This window comes from Lissotriton vulgaris, chromosome 3_1 (genome assembly GCF_964263255.1).
Source record: "Lissotriton vulgaris chromosome 3_1, aLisVul1.2, whole genome shotgun sequence".
Classification (NCBI taxonomy): domain Eukaryota; kingdom Metazoa; phylum Chordata; class Amphibia; order Caudata; family Salamandridae; genus Lissotriton; species Lissotriton vulgaris.
The window spans coordinates 40,041,280-40,065,688 of NC_141689.1; the positions used below are offsets into that span (position 1 = coordinate 40,041,280).

At 48.9% G+C, this 24,409-nt stretch overlaps 1 protein-coding gene across 1 annotated transcript in view; it reads right to left on the reverse strand.

Annotated features, from left to right (window-relative positions):
• The window catches only part of LOC147725889 (long-chain-fatty-acid--CoA ligase ACSBG2-like), a 380,881-nt gene that overhangs the window by 294,646 nt on the left and 61,826 nt on the right, over window positions 1-24,409 (reverse strand). The window lies entirely within an intron of this gene.

The following is a 24,409-nucleotide window of genomic DNA, read 5'->3' on the forward strand; positions in this document are numbered from 1 at the left end:
CTAATCTAACTAAATTGTGGTACGCATACTCAAAGAAAGTTTTTAAAACATTAAATTAACTTAAAATGTTTAAAAACTTCCAAAAAACTTCCCAAAAACTTTTTTAAAAATAATGCAAGCCCTAGCTTTGAAATGCTCGTATTTATAGTCCAAAGCACAATAAGCATTCGAAAGCCATGTACGCCCAATAAGTAAAAGGAAAATCAATATTGTTTTGAGTTTCAAATTTGAGCTCGCTTAAAAAAAAGGCGATTTTTTCCCCGGCACACAATGAGCCAAATGAGTCAAATGTTTATGTGGACAATGCAGAACATGGGCTGGTATTGGGTCCAGTAAAGCATTCATGTCCGGTTGCACACATGATGGGTGTGTCAAACAGAGGCCTAACACAAACTCTTCTCCACAAAACAGGCATCCGAGGGCAGGAAAGTTGCAGTCCATCCAGACTGGTCGAAACGACAAGTACCAAGATGCACTTAGTTCTCTTAGGCGAGGCGTGCCTAGATGGTGTACCATGCAATCACGGTATTTCCGCTCCAGGAGTGCTGTTTACATCTCCTTGGTGACTGGGACATCATAGCAGATAGAAGACAATCAGGATACCTGCTATTAGAAACAGGATCAGCAGAAGCCCTCGAAAGATGCTTCTGAATACAGAGTAGAGTGAATGAAGTTTGGTATATCTTCAAGTACCGTCTGAAAGGTGCTTATAAATCCAGAACATCTGGTCTTAAATAGGTGACTGATGCCACTCGTATCAGACATATTAAAGATATGATTTACCATTTCTGCGAAATGGTGAGGGCAGTAACTATGAATAAGCATCTGTATCTCTGCTGAACACCTTGCAATCTGGAGATCAAAGCCTCTCGAGCGGAGGTTAAGGGCACAGACTTCTGTAGAAGCATGGCTTACATTCTACTTAGAGTATCAAACCGTATTAAAGAAATATTCAGTAAAGGCCGTAAAGGTGCCTCCCTGATTGTATGGGTCTGCGGAAACAATATTTGCATTCAACAAGTAACCCTGGAGCTCACAGTTATCAGATATGCGATACTCGGAAGCATTCCGCAGCAGCCTTGATCGTTTAGCATCAACTAACTGCCATTTGAAAGTAACCTGAACGCTGAAATAATCACTGCAGCTGGGGCACCCTTCAGATGACAGTACAAGATTGCTACAGAATAATTAAAAACCCAGTGTAGAAATATATCCTGACATATGAGTGATCCACTTAATGTGCTCTCGTAGTTTGTACCGCTAAGAAACACTTCTCGATCCCCACTCCAGCTTTGAAATCTGTATGGTAATTCCCATGATTCCTTAATGTATTCCTTACCCATTTTTTCATATCTTTCTAAATATCAAAAAGTGGGAACACCATAGTCATTCAAGTACTCTTACAGGTTCAATAACGTGGATTCCAAATCTTCTTTTATTGAAGTTTTGATCATGTAATGAAGGCACCAATTATTTCATCAATGTCCCATTCTCCTTATCCAATCCAACCATAATATAAACCAACAGGTTCAATTAAACAGCCGACGTGTTTCGTCCAGGAATGGACAACATCAGGGCTCCAAACTTGTTTGCTATTTCCTCGTGATTTCTCGACCGGTTTATCTCAGTATCATCACCGATTTATCTGATTTATTATATATAATGAAAATACCTTGGTTCTGGTGTCTTATGTTATGTTATGTTATGTTATGTTATGTTATGTTATGTTATTTATTTTTTGTATAGCGCACGGATGCCGCAGCTAAGAGGCGTCCCGGCGCTTGGAGAACTGAATAACACAACACATATGAGAAGGCGAAGGCAAGAAGACAGACTAAACTGTGGAAAAGAGGAAGGTCTTCAAGGCCTTCCTAAAAAGAAACAGGTCTGGTATTGAACGGAGTGGAGCTGGTAGAGAGTTCCAGAGGGCAGCCGCCAGCACTGAGAACGAGCGTCCACCCATTCTGGCTCGTTTAAAACGGGGCACCGTGGCGAGGTTCAATCCAGCAGAGCGAAGAGCTCTAGCAGGGACATAGTGCAGAATAGTCTGTGAAAGAATAGGAGGGGAGGCTAATTTAAGGATTTTAAAAGTTAAGCAGAGGGCTTTGAACTTAACTCTTTGCTCAATCGGTAGCCAGTGGAGATTCCGGATAGTTTGGCGAGCTGAGACAAATTTCGGGAGGCCGACAAGCATCCTAGCCGCCGCACTCATCACTCATTCATTCAGGCCTGGACTCATGTAATAATTCTTTTTTTTGCCTTTCCTCCCATCTCTAAATGTCTCAGATAAATGCACATTCCATTCTGCACATTCCGGTACCAATGTACTGGAAACGCCAAATGTCGCCGGTCTCGACTGTAATCGTCAGTTACACTGGAGGAAGCGAGAGAACTGTTTGAGCCCACTGCTTGACTTGGCAAGGAAAAGAATGGAATGTGCATTTATCTGAGACATTTAGAGATGGGAGAGAAGGCAAATGAAGAATTATTACATAAGTCCAAGCCTGAATGAGTGATAAGACACCAGAACTAAGGCATTTTCATTATATATAATAAATCAGATAAATCGGTGATGATATTGAGATAAACCGGTGTAGAAATCACGAGGAAATAGCAAACAAGTTTGGAGCACTGATGTTGTCCATTCCTGGACGAAACGTGTCGGCTGTTTAATTGAACCTGTTGGTTTATATTACGGTTGGATTTGATAAGAAGAATGGGACATTGATGAAATAATTGTCGCCTTCATTACATGAACAAAACTTCAATAAAAGAAGATTTGGAATCAACGTTGTTGAACCTGTGAGAATACTTGATTGACTACGGCGCTCCCACTTTTTGATATTTTGAAAGTTTTCTATGAGGGGGTTCCAATGGTAGATCCCACGGGGTTGAGCGCAAGGCCTATCTTTGATATGGACAAAAAAAAATTGGGGTTTTATTCTCTGTGCTTGCTTATCCACCCATACCGTTATTTTTGCATTCATTTTTTCATATCTGCCTGCCTGCCTGCTTTTGTTCAAAGCAATACTGAAACTGAAAAATTGTGACCGGTAGAGTTATTTGGCCATGGATTAGCCTTTCCGTGGACGGTGATTCTGCCACTGTAAATGGTAACCAATCCAGTTTTTCAATATGCAGCATTGTATATTTTGCGCCCCTTTGTGCGATTTCTATCTGTTTATCTGTTAAATTGTATTCAGAAAACAGAGAGGTGCTGTTGATAAAACGCCAGGGCACATAGCCTGCACGCAAAGATTGCCGTGTCTAGCTTAACAACATGATAGAACCTAATTGAGATTGCTCGTGTTGTCTATCGCAGAAGTTACAATGTTGACTAAGGAATATATCCTGGAGGTCAATGTAGTTAACCCATTGACTACCACTGCTAGAGATTTTTCTAGATTTATATGGTCTATTTCCTGTGATCTTACTGCGGCCTCTTGTTGTGAAATTTTCCACATTTCATTGAAGGCAGCATAAATGCCAGCATGTATGAAAAGTTCCTGACGTGGTTTCCTGGGACCTAGTAAAAAATCCCTAAGATCTACGGGGCATATTACCAACAACTAGCGATATTTATTGCTAAATGGGCTTAGCAAGTATTTTTTTAACGCCAAGCATCACCGGATATTATCGCAGAGATCACGTTCTATTAGCAAAGATTATCTCTAAAGCGATTAAATATCTGGCGTTAGCAGTGAAACGCGTCAATATCGCTGGTAATCCAGCTATATTCACACATTATCGCTAATGAGGACTTAGCCATAATATCCAACTCCCATTGGATATAATGACTAAGAATTGGTCTGAGCAGGCGTTAGTTTTTGGAGATATTCGCGCTTAGCGCAAATATTTCCATCGCTACGCCTGTCTTGCTAATAGGCGATAGCAACGTTAGCGACTGCTTTCAGTCGCTAACAGGTTGGATACACCCACTTTGCATGTCATTAGCAATAAATATCGCTGACATGCAAAGCGGACCCCAAACCGCTCGCTATCGCCTAAAAACTGTCGCTAACTGCTGTTAGAGACAGCTTACTAATAGGGCGATAGAACTATCGCCGCTTAGCGGCCGAAAACGGCAGCTAAAGCGGCGATAATCACATATCGCCCACCTTGGTAATAAGCCCCTACATCTTATGAGAGTAAGGATAAGTGTTGTTTCACCTGTGTGAGAGTTGAGGTTTCTAGGCAATCAAAGCACAACTTCCTAACACTGTATGATGTTACTACCCCCGGATGTTGTCTTTGTACATAACGTGGATCTGACCTATTGATACTAAACCCTTCGGTTTTACCCATGAATCTTGACTGACAACTATTGGCGTCTGTTGGTCAAATCAACCATTTCTTCCAATCGGGGAATGATCTATTGTATTGTACGAATTTACCTATTGTAATCCCTTTCTGTAATGTTTTGTTACCCTCGGTGTACGATGGAGTTGTCAGCTGAGGTGTGTTCAAGTCTTTGTTCTTGGCTACTCCAAGGCAAGATGTCTGTTGCACTATCTCGTTCAAAAACATGATTTGTTGAGGGATTAGGCATGCTCTTAATAAAACTTCAATCCCCTGCATTTGCCCTTCTCTAGTACACCAGACTGATTTTAAGTCTATTGTGTCTTTCCATAAGTTGAAACCTTGTTCGGACAACTGGCCAATACAGGATGCAGAGTAAATTTGCTTGGTGTTTGTTAGCATATTTTTCGATGCTAATGTTGGTGCAACCTTAAAATAATACGAGTCAGGGTCAGACATTTTAAACCCTGAAAAATATGGAAACTTTTGTGCAAATGTGTTTGAACTGCACTTTGGCGATGTTGGGCAATGTTTCCACTGGTGGTATGTGAACACATTTCTAAGATTTGCAGATTTATGTAGAAAGTGATGACCATAATGTTGAAAACAATACATGGTATCATAATCTGACGTGCCTTCCAATGTTTCCTATTAGAAAACGCAGCAGATTTTTGCAAATTAGACAACATATTATTTACAGTTTCAAGATCCCAATCATCGGAAAATGTACTTGAGGTAATGATATCACTTAATGATATTTTAAATAAATGTGAAATCTTTAAAAGTTCAGTTTGGCCAAATACATCGAAATCAACATTGTCCCAAACTATACCATCAAGGTATAGGAACTGCTGTAATGTTCACTGATGACAAGTCTCTTTTTTCTCGATGAGATGATTGGTGTGGTTTTAAAATTAAGTTCACCTTTTGGGCTGCAAAGCTTTGCTGAATGTAATGTCCATTTATAAGCATGTTAAAAACTATTACTAACCCTAACCAGAAAATAAAGAAAAGCACCCCAGTAATTACCCATAGTTCTACCCAAGGTGATACAAGGTAAGTCTTTTTGAGAAAGTTCAGAAAGTCTTTAACTCGCTGCTTGCATGATTGATGGGCTGGTGTCGTTTCCGGTTCCATTGGATCCAAAGAAAATGTCGCAAAGTTTATGAAGTAGCCGGAAGCAGTTCGATCAATTGTCGGAATTGCGTCAGAATTTGTTGAAATCATACTTTGCTCTTGTCGAGGCATATTGACGTAGACATCTGTATTTGGTCTAATCGCGATTTGTCTGTTGTCTTGAGTTTGATTTTGAAGTTGAACTTCAGGTTCAAGAGGAACAAGTTCCATAGCATTGTGGCACATTCCTTCATTTCATACAGGAGGCTCTTCGAATGTGTTGAGTTTTTCAATTTGAACTTCTCGGATTGTAACAAGAGGAGGGAATCTGCTACTTTGGAGTCCCCTTGGGCTACTGCTTAGAAGCGGCTACATAGTGTGGTTTGATTAGGGCAATTGAGACAAATCTTTTCTCCTTTTTTCTGGCAAGAGGCAGTAGAAGTACAGTTCTTGTTCCTTCGACTGCTAGGACTAGTACAGGCTTTCAGTATGATGGCCCAAATTCTTTCTTGTCCGTTATTTTCTCTCTGATTAGATCACCGATTTTTGGAAGCCAGACAGGTCTTGCCGTGCCTGATTTGACTTCCCCAGTGGCGGTCTGCTTCAGGTGGACTTTACTTTGTTGTGTCCTGGATTCATTTAGATCCTGTAAAATAGCCAAACGATCATGGATGTCAAATTTTGTTTCATCCGCTACTGCGCCTTCATAATCAAGATCAGGTACCCACATTCTTGTCCCAAATAGGACCTCGTAAGGAGTGACACCCCTTAGAGAACTTCTTGGCATGTTGTTAATGGCTCTCAGTACTCCATACAGGTGTTGGTAATGTAATGGAGGGAAGGATATAGGTGAAAGGTTATGATGTTACCTGAGCCTATATAGGGTACCTATATGGAATAAAACAGAACCTAGAGGTCAAACCAGTGTGAGGATGATGGGAAGACCTCCTAAAACACCTCAGAACCTCCCCTTCCCACATGGACTTCTGAAGAAACCTCAAGACATGGCTCTTCCAGATAAAACAGACATGATCTCCTTTCCCATCGGGCCTGCCCTGCCTCAGCGCCTGGATACCCTCACGGGGAATTAGCCGCACACCAAAAATGCACATAACATAACATTTTAGCGTTGTCGTTGTGAAGTTCATTGCAAATGGGGAAACTGAACTAGACCAACACATAAACGGAGATATGTAGGCCGTAACTTCCCTAGTACTATCTCACCCTTATTTTTAATTTTGTCCAGTTACTTTTTTATTAAAAATTGTATAAAAGCATTAACCAGGACAATTTTAACACTCACACTTTTTTGTTCGCACCCCACACTTCACGACCTGCTCCACTGTAACTCAGGTGTTGAAGCACACCCAAGTGACGCTAGGCCACTTGGGTGGGCCCTGATGATGAAGCAAGTCACCACCAGGTGGTGAGTGAGGGGTTTACTAACAAAGGAACAGTATTTCCTTAGTTTGGACAAAAGCCTTCATTTACCCTCATCGGGTAATACTCCTCCATTTTTGTTCTTATGAAACTGAACCATTACCAGTCGCATGTCATCTCTGTTGTGTAATGCATCTGCTTCCATTCTTGTCCGACATTGCACTGTGTTCATTATTTTTGTACTTTACCAGTGTGGTGGTGGGAGGGACTCATAAGATTGTCTAGTCGAACAGTTGATTCGAGTGTCAGACTTCTGATTTGATTGTGTGTATAACCACAGCATATGGGCTTGGTTCTCCTGTCTAAGTTAGTCACAGTTGATAACTCTTGCTTTAGTTGATTACAGAATTGATATCTTACTAATCACCTTTGCTCCAGGTGGATTGTTCTCCCACACATGTGAGTTTCTTGAATGTCTTTGTTCTGTGTTGGTTTTTAATGTTGTTCTGTGTCCCATGTTCAAAGTTCTAGGTTATCCAGGATGGTCCATGAAGTGGAGTCTGTTATAAGATCAGAACATTGCGCCTCCGAGGAACTATGCATAATACATCCCCATTGGTGGAATGTCCTTTTCTTCTGTGCAAATATCGTCCCCAATCTTGTCATTTTCAAGGGTTGCTTGCCTGCAAAACCGCAATCCATCTGATTTGATGTCAGAAGAACCTTCCAGAGCATTCCTTCTCCCTCACAGTCATATTCCAGCAGGAGCAAACCCAATAACCCGCCTGTATGCATTGTCACGTATTCTGGAGTCAGGTGACAGAAACCTAGTTCTGTCATTCTTCCTTCCATAACAAATACAAGTCACAATCTGGCCATGGCTGGCTCCTTCAAGCGCTAGGCAGGTGTGGGCGGACAACACCTGGAATTGCTATCATTAAGTGGATTCCGGGGAAGGAAAGGCTTGCAGTGCTCACTGAATGTCGGTGCCTCCTGGCAAATTTGCCTGCACACCAGTGCTGGATCCAAACTATGAATCCACTGAAGTGTCACATTATTTGAAAATGGTGGTGGACGTTTTGAAGATATCGAGTAGAGGTTTCCTTGTAGTTCAGAGCATCCTTATGAAAACTTTTGGACTGTTTATGTTCTTCTGTAAGATTGTCTTGAAGTCAAAGCCAAATACAGATCGCACTCGGGAAATGACATTGAAGTGCTTTAGATGTTACAGGTTGGAGTTGCGTACCAACCCTCTGAATGTTGTTCGCTCTCACTGTTTGTTTGTTAGCAGCATCTCTAGGGTTCCCGTAACATATTCAAACCTTTTGGCAAACTCTGTTGCTTTGTTGAAGGTGAGATCATTGCTGACCACACCTTTTCCTGATCCCTTTTACTCACAATCTTTAGCACACACAGTACATGAGGTAGGCGACCTTGCCGCTTGGCAGCATGCTAAAGGGGTGAGCACACTGACTCAGTCCCCCACTGTAAAAACGTTCCATATTTTAAACCTGCCTCCTTGGCCCTGCTAGAGTGACCTTTTGAGAGAACTTCCATCCCATCTCCATAGAAACCTTCTTGGAAGGCCAGCATATAAGCAGGGCTGTCAGAGGCTCCTCAGATGACCAGTCTTTGACATCGATGTCTGCTTCGACCAGTGTGGCAGGTCTGGTCCTCATGCATGGCCTCACTGCTCATCGTCTGTAAAATGTACTTGCCCCACAAGTTAGATATATGTAAAGAATTTATTCATCCATCAACATAACATCGCATCGAGAACCAGCATGTAACTGCCACTGGTCATCGCCACTTCCCCGTTCCGGGTCCTTCAGTCGTAGAGGTAGCCTTGAACAGACACGTCACAAGGGCCTCACCATCAAAGTCAAGATATTACAGAAGACTTTCTGTGGTTGCCTAAATTGATTAAAAAAACCAACAAGATTACTCAGCTAACATTGTGCTATAGAACCCGAAAGCTGTCAAGATAAACAAGCATTGGCAAAACCAATATGGCTCGCCTTTGTTAGCTGGTCTTTTGGCTTTGCCAATTCCTGTTGGCAATTCTGAACAGCAACAGGTACGACAAAAGTAATTGGCAAAGCCAAAAGGTCTGGGTCTAATGTGATAATGTAAAGAAAACAGATTTGCACATGTTTGTGACTGCATGCATTACAAAGAGAAAGCTAATCGTATTAGTTTTGGAGCATGCTCACATATCATTATTATTATTAATAATATAATATAGTCTTGCATAGTGCATAGCTAGCATAGGGTTTCTCAGCGCTAAGAGAACAATCAGGATGGGTTAGGAAGAAGACTTAAAAAAACAGGTTTTCAGCTCCCTACAGAAGGTAAGTACGAAGTTGCAGATTCTCAAGGACTCTGGGAGAGCGTTTCATAACTTTGGACCCAGAGATGATAAGGAGCCGCCACCCATCAGGGAGCTCCTATCTCTGGAAACTGAAAAAAGAGATATTGATTGTTGGAGCGGAGAGCATGAAGAGGGTGGTAGGAAGTAGCTGGATTTTGAAAATACTGCAGTACCGAGTGCAAGTTGTTTTGTACATGTAGCAAAGTGCCTTAAAATTGATAAACTTGTCCACTGTGAGCCAGTGAAGGTCACGGAGGCGACTGAATACAGAAGAATGATCAGGAGGAAGTCCAGAATGGAGCCTGGTGGCAGAACTCAGAACCACCTGAAGGCATCTGATCACGGTCTTCAAGCTCCTAGGCATAAGATGTTGCCATAATCTTACATAGCGTGGTTAATAGCTTGAATTATGGTTCTTTGGGAGGGAACAGGAAGTAGCACCAAGATCTTTTTAGTCACTACATGATGTCAAAACATGGGGCAGCCAGGTAACTGCCTGTGTCTTCATGGGCAGAATGCAGTCTAACCAAAAGGAGAGGTTCTTCACCTTGTGAGTGGGTGCGAGATGAGCCCCCAATGTGAAGGGTGCTCCTACCCAATAGCATAACCTCTGTCTTGTAATCCTTCAATATTAATGAGTTGGAGTTCATTCACATAGAGACAAGGCTGAGGCATGAGTTAAGATCTTTGGAGTTAACATCCCGCTTGGATGACAGTGAGAAATGGATCTGTGTGTCGTCCGCATATGAAAAGCGAGCAAGGCCACAGCTTTGAACTAGGTCCGCCAAAGACTTAATGTTAAAAAGCATGGAGCTGAAGGCGGATCTCTGCGGGACTCCGGAAGTAAGCGAGTATGTGCTAGATGCACATTTGTGGAAAAGACTTAAAAAGTGCATTCCACATAAAGAAGAAGGATCTCCAGACCTTGAGACCTAATATCCGTGAGACCCAGCTGTGAGGGGAGGATTGGAGGACATTCTGGGCTTCCATAAATGTGGCGAGTTGGGTGTTGAGATGCTTCTCCAATATCTTGGAGAGAATGGGCAGCAGAGAGATGGGTCTGAAGTTGTACCAGTTAGCTGGGTCCAGTTGTTTTTTTTGTTTATTACAAGAGAAGCACTATGGAATACTTCCAGGTTTCAGGTTTGAGCCCCTCATAAAGGAAAGAGTTCAGCAGTTCAACCAGGAGAGACTTCAGGAGCGGACTCAGATTACTCAGCTTAGCTGGGGGGAAATGATCTAGTGGGTAAATTGGTTTGGTGGACTGCAATAGGTCCAGAAATTGCAATAACTCTAAGGGAAGGAAGAAATGTAATCAAGCCAGAGCCAACAAATGACTTGTAGCCAGGAGATTTGCTTCCTTAGAGGAGGGGCGAGGGGTGGAATTAGAAAGTGAGCTGGAGCTTGCCATGTTTTGCTGCGGCTATGGTGAGTTGAATATTTGTTACTTTCACAACAAAGAAAGACGCTAGCTCTTCACATTGGGCTTCTGGCAATGAGGGTGAAAGAACAGTATTACTGGGGTCTGGCATGTCTTGGGCCACTCTATAGAGTGTTTTTCGGCGGCTTTAAACTTTTTAATATTTTTTACGAAATAAAAGAAGGCACAGACTTTTCTACAGTGCCTGTGCTAGTGATTCAAAGGCATTTTTAGGTCTCAGCCTGTGATTGCTGCGCTTGCGTAGTCTCGCTGGCGAGATTTAATGAGATAGAGGAGAACATCTATTGAGGTTAAGCCCCACCCCTCTTCTCCATTGGTTGGCCTCCTAAACGGTTGGCAGCCATTGGAGAAGAGGTCCTAGTGACGTTCTTCTTTCTATCTAAGCCCTGTCCTTTTCAGACTGGGGTGCGTGTTTTTGACTGTTGTTTACATTCTTTGATGTTTTTAGGTCAAAAACACGCCCCCCAGGCTGAAAAGGACGGGGCTTAGAGACAAATGGCGAGTCCCTCTTCCATGTTGTCACATCTAGCCCTCGTGCAAAAGATCACCAGTAACACTGCACCTAGAATTTAGTCACCATACAAAGTCCAGTTTCACCCAGACACTTTTTGGAGTAGTAGAACAAATGCCTGTATTTATATTTATTAATCAGTGTCTGCTTTTCGGTGGGAATTTTGGTTTTGTTTGAGAGCAGCAAATTGACAACTGAATGTCTCTAAGCACAGCTCAACCTCCGGGAGGCGGCCGTGCAGGGTGTCAGTCCGTGGCGCGCACTGCTGCTTATCTGGGGTGCCTCCGTCACTCGCCGTTGGCGCGCCCAGCATGGCTCGCCTTTTCAAAGTGTCCGCGAGCGCCTCCAGGCATCAGACATGCAGTTAAGTATCACATGAAGCGTCTCAGCCCTGCGGGAAGTCCCAGCACCACACCCATTGAAGAACAGAACTCATGGCACTGTCCCATTAAATGTGCAGCAGTGCACTGAAACATTACTGGCAGCGCCTCCAGGATAAGACACGCAGATAAGAGTCAGTGATGCCTCATTCAAATGCCCTGCAGACAAGTGCAACCCGGGCCACCATTAAAAGTGGAGTAGCCCACACATAGCTCCCAGTTCTGCCCCTGTTAATAGTATAGCAGTCCCGTTGAGAAGAGTAATGTATACCTGAGGGAGGGGCGGACCCTCGTAGGCGTTTCAGTATGGGGGCTCACTTTGCTTAAGGGGTTCTGCGTCCCCTCACCCAAGGGTGTTGCTGCTGCTCTGTGATGCCCCATGCCCCCCGGAGGGGGGTTCCTTTCGATGGTCCGCTTTTTGTCCTATGTCGGTACCCCATGGCCATATTCCTCAGGTGCTTTTGCGCCTCAGGCATCCATCTTCCACTTCATCTCTTCAGGGTGCCCTGAGTCTTACCGGATCTGCGCTCATGGAGCTGTATATCTGGCGAGGGGGCGTGTGGCCACCACCACATCCACCACCACCACCACATCCACCACCACCACATCCACCACAACCACCACCACATCCACCACTTCCGCCACCACTACCTCATCCACCACCACCACATCCACCACATCCACCACCACATCCACCACCACCACATTCACCACCACCCAATCCACATCCACCACATCCACCACCACCACATCCACCACAACCACCACCACTTCCACCACATCATCCACCACTACATTCACCACCACCACATCCACCACCACATCCACCACCACCACATCCTCCACAACCAAACCCACCACATCCACCACCACCTAATCTACCACCACCACTATACCCACCACATCCAACACCACATGCACCACCACCTCATCCACCAACACATCCACCACCACCACATACACCCCCACATCCACCACCAATACATCTGCATCCACCACTTCCACCACCACATCCACCACCACCACATACACCACATCCACTACCACCACATTCACATCCACCACCACCACATTCACATCCACCACCACATCTACCACCACCACATCTACCACCACCCGATCTACCACCACCAATATTCACCACTACATCCACCACCTCATCCACCACCACCACATCCATCACCACATCCACCACCACATCCACCACCACCACATCTACCACATCCACATCCACCACATCCACCACCACCACATCCACCACCACCACATCTACCACATCCACCACATTCACCACCACCATACCCATGACATCCACCACCACATCCACCACCACCTCATCCACCAACACACCCACCACCACATCCACCTCATGCACCACCACCACATCCACCACCACCACATCCACCACAACCTCATTCACCAACACATCCACCACCACATCCACCACCACCACATCCACTACCACCACGTCCACCACATCCACGACCACCACCTTCACCATATCCATATCCATCACATCCACCACCACCACCTTCACCACATCCACATCCACCACCACCACCACCACATCCACCACCACATCCACCACCATATCATTCACCACCATCACATCCACCACCACATACACCACCACCACCACATCCACCACCACATCCACATCCATCACATCCACATCCACCACATCCAACACCACCACCAGATCCACTACCAACACATCCACCACATCCACCACCACCACCTTCACCACATCCACATCCACCACCACCACCACCACATTCACCACCACATCCACCACCACATCATTCACCACCACCACATCCACCGCCACATCCACCACCACCACATCCACCACCACCACTTCTACCACCACCACATCCACCACCACATCCACATCCACCACATCGAACACCACCACCACATCCACCACCACATCTACCACATCATCCACCTCATCCACCACCACCACATCCACCTCCACATCCACCACCACCACATCCACATCCACCACCACCACATCCACCACCACCACCAAATCCACCACCACATACACCACCACCACATCCACTGCATCCATCACCACATCCACCACATCCATCCCCACATCAACCACCACCACATCCACTACCAATACATCCACCACCACATCCACCACCACGTCTACCACCAGATACACCACCACCACATCCACCACCACCACATCCACCACCACCACATCTACCACCACCACATCCACCACCACATCCACCACATCTACCACCACCACCTTCACCAAATCCACATCCACCACCACCAACACCACATCCACCACCACATCATTCACCACCACCACATACACCACCACATACACCACCACCACATCCACCACCACCACTTCTACCACCACCACATCCACCACCACATCCACATCCACCACATCCACACCCACCACATCCAACACCACCCCCACATCCACCACCACCACATCTACCACATCATCCACCACCACCTCATCCACCACCACCACATCCACCACCACCACATCCATATCCACCACATCCACCACCATCACATCCACCACCAAATCCACCACCACATACAACACCACCACCACCACATCCACCACCACCACATCAACCACTACCACCACATCCACCACCACATACACCACCACCACCACATACACCACCACCACATCCCCCAACACATCCACCACCACATCATCCACCACCTCATCATCCACCACCACCACATCCACCACCACATCCACCACCACCAAATCCACCACCACCACATCCACCACCAACACATCCACCGCTACATTCACCACCACCACATCCACCACCACATCCACCACCACCACATCCTCCACAACCACACCCACCACATCCACCACCACCTAATCTACCACCACCACATCCACCACCACTATACCCACCACATCCAACACCACATGCACCACCACCTCATCCACCAACACATCCACCACCACCACATCCACCACATCCACATCCACCACCACCACATCCATATCCACCACATCCACCCTGTGGGACACCCCCGCGCTGCACGGCCACCAGCTGCTGCGTGTGCCCCTTGCCTGCCCTCTGCCTCGCTGCCTGCCTCGTTTGCCGGCTGCCGGCTGCCCCCGCTGCTGTTGTTTTTGCCGTGTTTTGTCTGTAAATTGTGCCTGTTTTTCTTTTTTTTATTCATTCCATTGTGCCAGTGTTTTTTGGTTTTCCTTCCTTGTTGTCCGCCTACCTCGCCGCCCTCCGCTCTCCCTTCCCGCTACCGCCGCTTTTCCCCGCCCCTTTTTCTATTCTGTACCCTCCCCGCTCCCGCCTCCCAGCTGCTCCGCCCACCCGCGCACTTCGCCTTAAAAGGCGACCGTGCGAACGCGCAGCGGTCACGCGCAGCGGGCGCACCGTTTGTGCGCCGAAGGCGCGCCACAGGTAAGCCCGTCTACGCCCGTCCGCGCCTGGACCGCACCCAGTGCCAGGACCCCTGGCCCACGAGGACCCCGACTGACCCGCCTGACGTACTCCGCCGCCACCCTCATCGCACTCAACACCGGCCGACTCCCAGAATGCCATCAAGCCACTCCACGACGTACCCACGGACCTTTCAGCTGCCACGCCTGCAAGTTCACCTGCATCCGGACCAGCCTCGCACCAGCACCCGCCAAGTCGAACACCAGCAGCACCCACCTCAAGTGCATCCTGCTCAACACCCGCTCCGTCCACAGACACGCCATCGAACTCTGGAACCTTCTAGACGCCACAGCCCCTGACGTTGCCTTCCTCACGGAGACCTGGATGAACGCCTCTTCAGCTCCCGACATCGCCATCGCTATCCCAGAGGGCTACAAGATCGTCCGGAGGGACCGAAACGCCAACCAGATGGGAGGAGGCATCGCCATCATCCACAGGAACACCATCCGTCTCACGACCAGCACCGACAACACCCTGACCAGCGCCGAACACTTGCATTTCCAGATCCACACCAACCCGAACACCACCCTCAGAGGCACCCTGATCTACCGACCCCCGGGACCACGCACACAATTCAGCGAGGACATCGCCGACTTCGTCAGCCCGCATGCCCTCCCCTCCGCTGACTACATCCTCCTGGGAGACCTCAACTTCCATCTGGAGAACAACAACGACCGCAACACCAGCACCCTGCTCGACAACCTCGCCAACCTTGGACTCAAGCAACTGGTGTCCACCCCCACCCACCTCGCCGGACACACACTCGACGCAGTCTTCTCTTCCAGCACAGACATCGACTTCAGCCACGCCACAGAGCTTCAATGGACAGACCACAGCTGCGTCCACTTCACCTTCAAGAGAACGACGACCCACCAACACCAGCAACAGGCCGCCCGCAGAAGCTGGAACAAGATCACAGCAGACCAGCTCGCCACCTCCCTGAGCCAGCACCCTCCTGCCAGCTCAGCGAACCCCAGCCAGGCCGCCGACAACCTCACGAAGTGGATCAGCAACTGCGCGGACGAACTCGCCCCACTGAGGACCCCGCCTAGCAGACCCGGCAGCAAGAAGGCCCCATGGTTCACCGACGAACTCAAGAGCTCCAAGAAGAACTGCCGAGCCCTCAAGAAAGTCTGGAGAAGAGAACCGACACCGGACAACAGGACCTCCTTCAAACTTGCCACCCGGAAAAACCACCAGCTGATCCGCGCCGCCAAGAAAACAGCATTCAAGGACCGGTTGGACAACAAGGCACACAACTGCAAGGAACTCTTCAACATTGTGAAAGAGCTCTCCAACCCCAGCGCAGGAAACAACGACATCACCCCATCGCAAGACCTCTGCAACTCCCTCGCTTCATACTTCCACAACAAGATCGCGGACATACACAACAGCTTCAACAACCAACCAACGCACACCATGACCGAACAACCACCCCCCACCACCACCCTCCACGCCTGGACCCGGATCAGCACCGAAGACACCATCCGCACGATGAACTCCATCCACTCCGGATCACCGACTGACCCCTGCCCTCACCACGTCTTCAACAAGGCCGACGCTGTCATCGCACCCCACCTGCAAGACATCATCAACACATCCTTCGACACCGCCACCTTCCCTGAGAGCTGGAAACACGCCGAACTCAGCGCTCTACTCAAGAAACCAACAGCGGACCCCACCGACCTCAAGAATTACCACCCCATCTCGCTCCTCCCGTTTCCAGCCAAAGTCATCGAGAAGACCGTCAACAAGCAGATGGCCGCCTTCCTCGAGACGAACGGATCCCTCGACCCCTCACAGTCCGGCTTCCGAGCCAATCACAGCACCGAGACCGCCCTCATCGCCGCCACCGATGACATCCGAGCCCTGATGGACAATGGAGAAACAGCGGCCCTCATCCTCCTAGACCTCTCCGCGGCATTCGACACGGTCTGCCACCGCACCCTAGTACGGCGCCTCAGCAACATCGGAATCCAGGACAAGGCACTGGAATGGATCATCTCCTTCCTCGACGGAAGAACACAGAGAGTCCGCCTACCACCGTACAAGTCAGAGGCCTCCGAAGTCATCTGCGGCGTCCCTCAAGGATCATCTCTGAGCCCCACCCTCTTCAACGTCTACATGAGCCCCCCAATGTATTTTCAAAAACCAACTCATTAACTATCAACTGAAAAAAACAAAAGTAATGACAATAAACTACCATAAAAAACGGAAACCTGCATGGTTCCTGAACGGACAGAGGTTAGACCAGGTAACCTCCTACAAATACCTAGGAGTCATAATAGACGGCAATGGCTCCTTCAAACAACAACTAGATGCCATTCGCAGAAAGGGTACGACATTCCACCTATCGATAAGACCCTTGCAGAAAGTACTCCCAGACCGGACTCTGGGCCCTCTCCTACAGGTAATAAAAGCTCGCTTACAGCCTATGCTCACCTACGGCAGCGAGGCCATGAGAGGGAAAGACGCAACAACACTAGACAATACCATCAGTCGAGCATACAGGGCAATACTCCATCTCCCCAACAACTCATCACCAGCACAAATTCGGCTAGAATTCGGCCTGCAGAAACAAGCAGTCGAGAGAAGAGGCGCATACCTAAAAAGCTGGCGGAAAATCAGAGATGCGGACCAAGGGTCCTTAAACGCCCATCTATGGACGGAACTATCGATTAGAGACAACTCACCTGCAAGGACTTACTTAATGGACTCACTGAAGGTCTTAGGACTCACAGACTTATGGGAGTCGGCAACTGACCCTCGTACCTTCAAAAAAGTGGTGTCAAAAGTCACCAAGATGGTTTCACTAATCGAGGACAAAGCCACCCTAGCTAAGAGAGCGCACGGCTGGGCGGTGCTGAAAGGTTACAGCGCTCTAAAACCACAAGACTACCTAATGATGGGCCTCACACAAAAGACAAAAAATAAGTTTCTTACAATGCGCATGGGCAGAATTCCTATAGCTCCGCACCTGGCACCATGGGCAAGGGAAAACCCCGCAAATCAATGCCGTCTCTGTCTTTCTGCAAAAGAGGACCTTATACATATAATCTGCATTTGCACAAAACTCCTGGACATAAGGCGCTCACTGCTACGAACATTATGGAACCAGAAAGGCATAACGAGCTGCAGGCAGGCTGTGATGCTCTGTTTTAACCCTGATGAAACTCAGCTAAACTGCAGAATAACAAAATACTTTGAGATAGTGGCCAAAAGACTAAACGAAAAAACCAGAGGGTCTTCTCTAGCAGAAGTCAAATAACAACAAAACAAACACCCCTGGCTACCACGGTCATCAAAGTGGAAGCAGTAAGGACACGAAAACTCCACAGACTCATATACAACAATAGCTGAGACTTTTTACATCTGAACTACTGCACTTTATTAGTTTTAACGAAGACACCGACTTTTTTAAAATTTGTACGTTTTATAATTGTGAGTTTTTATTAACTGTACAATAAACAAACCTAAACCTAAACCCTCGCGGCCATCGTACGCAAACACAACCTCAGCATAATCTCCTACGCCGACGACACCCAGCGGATCCTCTCCCTGACCAACAACCCCGCCGCCGCCAGAGCCAACCTGCACGAAGGGATGAAAGATGTAGCCGAGTGGATGACGACCAGCCGCCTGAAACTGAACTCGGACAAGTCGGAGGTCCTCATCCTGGGCTCCTCTCCCTACGCCTGGGACGGCTCCTGGTGGCCTCCCGCCCTGGGCACCGCACCCAAACCGACAGACCATGCACGCAACCTGGGCTTCATCCTGGACTCCTCCCTCTCCATGACCAGGCAAGTCAACAACGTCTCCTCGGCGTGCTTCAACATCCTACGCATGCTACGGAAGATCTTCTGGTGGATCCCCACCGAGACCAGGAAGACCGTCACCCAGGCCCTCGTCACCAGCCGACTGGACTACGGCAACGCCCTCTACGCCGGTACCACCGCCAAGCTCCAGAAGAGACTCCAGCGGATCCAGAACGCCTCAGCCAGACTCATCCTCGACATCCCACGAACCAGCCACATCTCCGGACATCTGAGAGACCTTCACTGGCTCCCCGTCAACAAAAGAATCACCTTCCGCCTCCTCACCCACGCACACAAAGCCCTACACGACCAAGGCCCGAGCTACCTCAACAGCCGAGTCAACTTCTACGCTCCCAAACGCCACCTCCGATCAGCCAACCACGCCCTCGCCGCCGTCCCCCGCATCCGAAGAGCGACTACAGGAGGAAGGTCCTTCTCCTACCTGGCCGCCAAGACCTGGAACTCCCTCCCTCCCGACCTGCGCCTGACCCAAGACCACCTCTCCTTCAGGAAGAAGCTGAAGACCTGGCTGTTCGAGCAGTAGCAGCACCCCCCCCCCCCAGCGCCTTGAGACCCTACGGGTATGTAGCGCGCTTTATAAATGTCACTGATTGATTGATTGATTGATTGATCCACCACATCCACCACCACCACATTCACATCCACCACCACCACATTCACATCCACCACCACCACATTCACATCCGCCACCACATCTACCACCACCACATCTACCAACACCAATATTCACCACTACATCCACCACCACATATACCACCACCACATCCACCACCACCACATTCACCACCACCACATCTACCACCACGACATCCACCACCAAATCCACATCCACCACATCCACATCCACCACATACAACACCACCACCACATCCACTACCACCACATCCACCACATCCACCACCACCACCTTCACCACATCCACATCCACCACCACCACCACCACCAAATCCACCACCACCACATCCACCACCACATCAACCACCACATCATTCACCACCACCACATTCACCACCACATCCACCACCACCACCACTTCTACCACCACCACCACATCCACCACTACATCCACATCAACCGCATCCACATCCACCACATCCAACACCACCACCACATCCACCACCACATCTACCACATCATCCACCACCACCTCATCCACCACCACCACATCCACTACCACATCCACCACCACATCCACCTCATGCACCACCACCACATCCACCACCACATCCACCACCACCACACCCACCACCACATCCACCACCACCACATCCACCACCACATCTACCACCACATCCACCTCATGCACCACCACCACATCCACCACCACATCCACCACCACATCCACCACCACCACATCTACCACCACATCCACCACCAGCACATTCACATCCACCACCACCACATTCACATCCACCACCACCACATTCACATCCACCACATTCACATCCTCCACCACATCTACGACCACCACATCTACCACCACCACATCTACCACCACCAATATTCACCACTACATCCACCACCACATACACCACCACCACATCCACCACCACCACGTCCACCACCACCACATCTACCACCACCACATCCACCACATCCACCACCACATCCACCACCACCACATCCACCACACCCACCACCAGATCCATCACAACCTCATCCACCAACACATCCATCACCACATCCACCTCCACCACCACATCCACCACCACATACACCACCACCACCACATATACCACCACCACCACATCCCCCAACACATCCACCACCACATCTACCACCACCACATCCACCACCACATCCACCTCATGCACCACCACCACATCCACCACACCCACCACCACATCCACCACAACCTCATTCCCCAACACATCCACCACCACATCCACCACCACCACATCTACTACCACCACGTCCACTACACCCACCACATCCACCACCACCTTCACCACATCCACATCCATCACATCCACCACCACCACCTTCACCACATCAACATCAACCACCACCACCACCACATCCACCACCACCACATCCACCACCATATCATTCACCACAATCACATCCACCACCACATACACCACCACCACATCCACATCCGCCACATCCACATCCACCACATCCAACACCACCACCACATCCACTGCCACCACATCCACCACCACCACCTTCACCACATCCACATCCACCACCACCACCACCATATCCACCACCACCACATCTACCACCACATCCACCACCACATCATTCACCACTACCACAACCACCACCTCATCCACCACCACCACATCCACCACCACATCCACCTCATGCACCACCACCACATCCACCACCACCACATCCACCACCACATCCACCACCACATCCACCTCATGCACCACTACCACATCCACCACCACATCCACCACCACCACATCCACCACCACATCCACCACCACCACATCCACCACCACCACCACACTCACATCCACCACCACCACATTCACATCCACCACCACCACATTCACATCCACCACCACATCTACCACCACCACATCTACCACCACCAATATTCACCACTACATCCACCACCACATACACCACCACCACATCCACCTTCACCACATCCACCACCACCACATCTACCACCACTACATCCACCACCACATCCACCACATCCACCACCACACCCACCACCACCACATCCACCACACCCACCACAACCTCATCCACCAACACATCCATCACCACACCACCTGCACCACCACATCCACCACCACATACACCACCACCACATACACCACCACCACCACATCCCCCAACACATCCACCACCACATCTACCACCACCACATCCACCACCACATCCACCTCATGCACCACCACCACATCCACCACCACCACATCCACCACACCCACCACCACCCCCTTCAACACATCCACATCCATCACATCCACCACCACCACCTTCACCACATCAACATCAACCACCACCACATCCACCACCACATCCACCACCATATCATTCACCACCATCACATCCACCACCACATACACCACCACCACATCCACCACCACCACATCTACCACCACCACATGCACCACCACATCCACATCCACCACATCCACATCCACCACATCCAACACCACCACCACATCTACTACCACCACATCCACCACCACCACCTTCACCCCATCCACATCCACCACCACCACCACCATATCCACTACCACCACATCCAACACCACATCCACCACCACATCATTCACCACCACCACATCCACCACCACATCCACCACCACCACATACACCACCACCACATCCACCACCACATCAACATCCACTGCATCCACATCCACCACAGCCAACACCACCACCACATCCACCACCACATCTACCACATCATCCACCACCACCTCATCCACCACCACCACATCCACCACCACCACATCCACATCCACCACATCCACCACCACCACCAGATCCACCACCACATATACCACCACCACCACCACATCCACCACATCCATCACCACATCCACCACATCCATCCCCACATCCACCGCCACTACATCCACATCCACCACATCCACCACCATCACATCCACCTCCACCACATCTACCACATCCACCACATCCACCACCACCACACCCATGACATCCGCCACCACATCCACCACCACCTCATTCACCAACACATCCACCACCACGTCCACCTCATGCACCACTACCACATCCACCACCACCACATCCACAACACCCACCACCACATTCACCACAACCTCATCCACCAACACATCCACCACCACATCCACCACAACCACCACATCCACTACCACCATGTCCACCACATCCACCACCACCACCTTCACCACATCCACATCCATCACATTCACCACCACCACCTTCACCACATCCACATCCACCACCACCACCACATCCACCACCACCACATCCACCACCACATCCACCACCACATCATTCACCACCACCACATCCACCACCACATCCACCACCACCACATCCACCACCACCACATCCACCACCACCACATCTACCACCACCACATCCACCACCACATCCACATCCACCACATCCAACACCACCACTACATCCACTACCACCACATCCACCACATCCACATCCACCACCACCACATCCACCACCACCACATCCACCACCACATCCACCACCACATCATTCACCCCCACCACATCCACCACCACATACACCACCACCACATCCACCACCACATCCACCACCACCACTTCTACCACCACCACATCCACATCAACCACATCCACATCCACCACATCCAACACCCCCCACATCCACCACCACCACATCTACCACATCATCCTCCACCACCACCTCATCCACCACCACCACATCCACCACCACATCCACATCCACCACATCCACCACCACCACATCCACCACCACCACCAAATCCACCACCACATACACCACCACCACATCCACCACCACCACAACCACCATTACCACCACATCCACCACCACATCCACCACCACCACCACATCCACCACCGCATAGACCACCACCACCACATACACCACCACATCCCCCAACACATCCACCACCAAATCATCCACCACCTCATCATCCACCACTACCACATCCACCACCACATCCACCACCACATCCACCACCACCAAATCCACCACCACCAAATCCACCACCACCAAATCCACCACCACCACATCCACCACCAACACATCCACCGCCACCACATCAGCTTTTTTACATTATATTGTCGTCGGAGTTGGACCTTTGCCCAACAAGGTAGGCTATTAGGCATAGCAGACATGTTTTTGACTTTGCTTATATACACCTCCACGGAGGGGACGAGAAACGGGGTCTTCATAGTTGAACATGACGGATGATATTTTTCCTTACGGCTGAAATTAAAAATCAACAATATATTCACCCTGATGAAGTTCTTCTAATAGAATGAAGCACGTTGGCTGCTTGGTGTATAATTAGAAAGAAGAATATAACAATTTTGAACTCTATCAACACTGGATGGCCATTCGTAAAGTTATTTATCTAAGGACATTTGGATTGAGTGGTGCAACCTACAGTTGGCAATGTCTGGCTTCCTTGTAAGACTATTGAAAATGCTTGAGTTCTGAAATGATGAGACTGTGCAAGATCAGGTTTCTTAGGAGTTACATCACAGTCACAAAACTCCACCATCTACTTTATTGCAGTGTGACTCATGGGCACGCATGCTGCACGTGGGCCCTCTGCGGGGTAATTTCCCACACAAAACGTTGTCCCCTTTGTTGCGTTCTTTTTTGATTAATTGTATATCTAAATCACAGTTTTATATTGCAAGGGCACGCCTGGCAGGCATTGGAGCACTTTACATGGGCAACGGTTGCCTCACGGAAAGGCATCAGTCACTTCGGTTTAGGTCCTCATGCAGGGCAGTGCACACGAGGCAGACTCTCCAAGAGGCATGGTCGATGTATTATGGGCATGGCTTAAAACACATAAGCGGAAAGCTTGTGCTTAGCTTTGTGTCCGGCTGACTGGTATTTTGTAATTTCTCTCATAGCCACCAGCTATATACTTAAAATAACATTACACCTACAACAAGCCAGA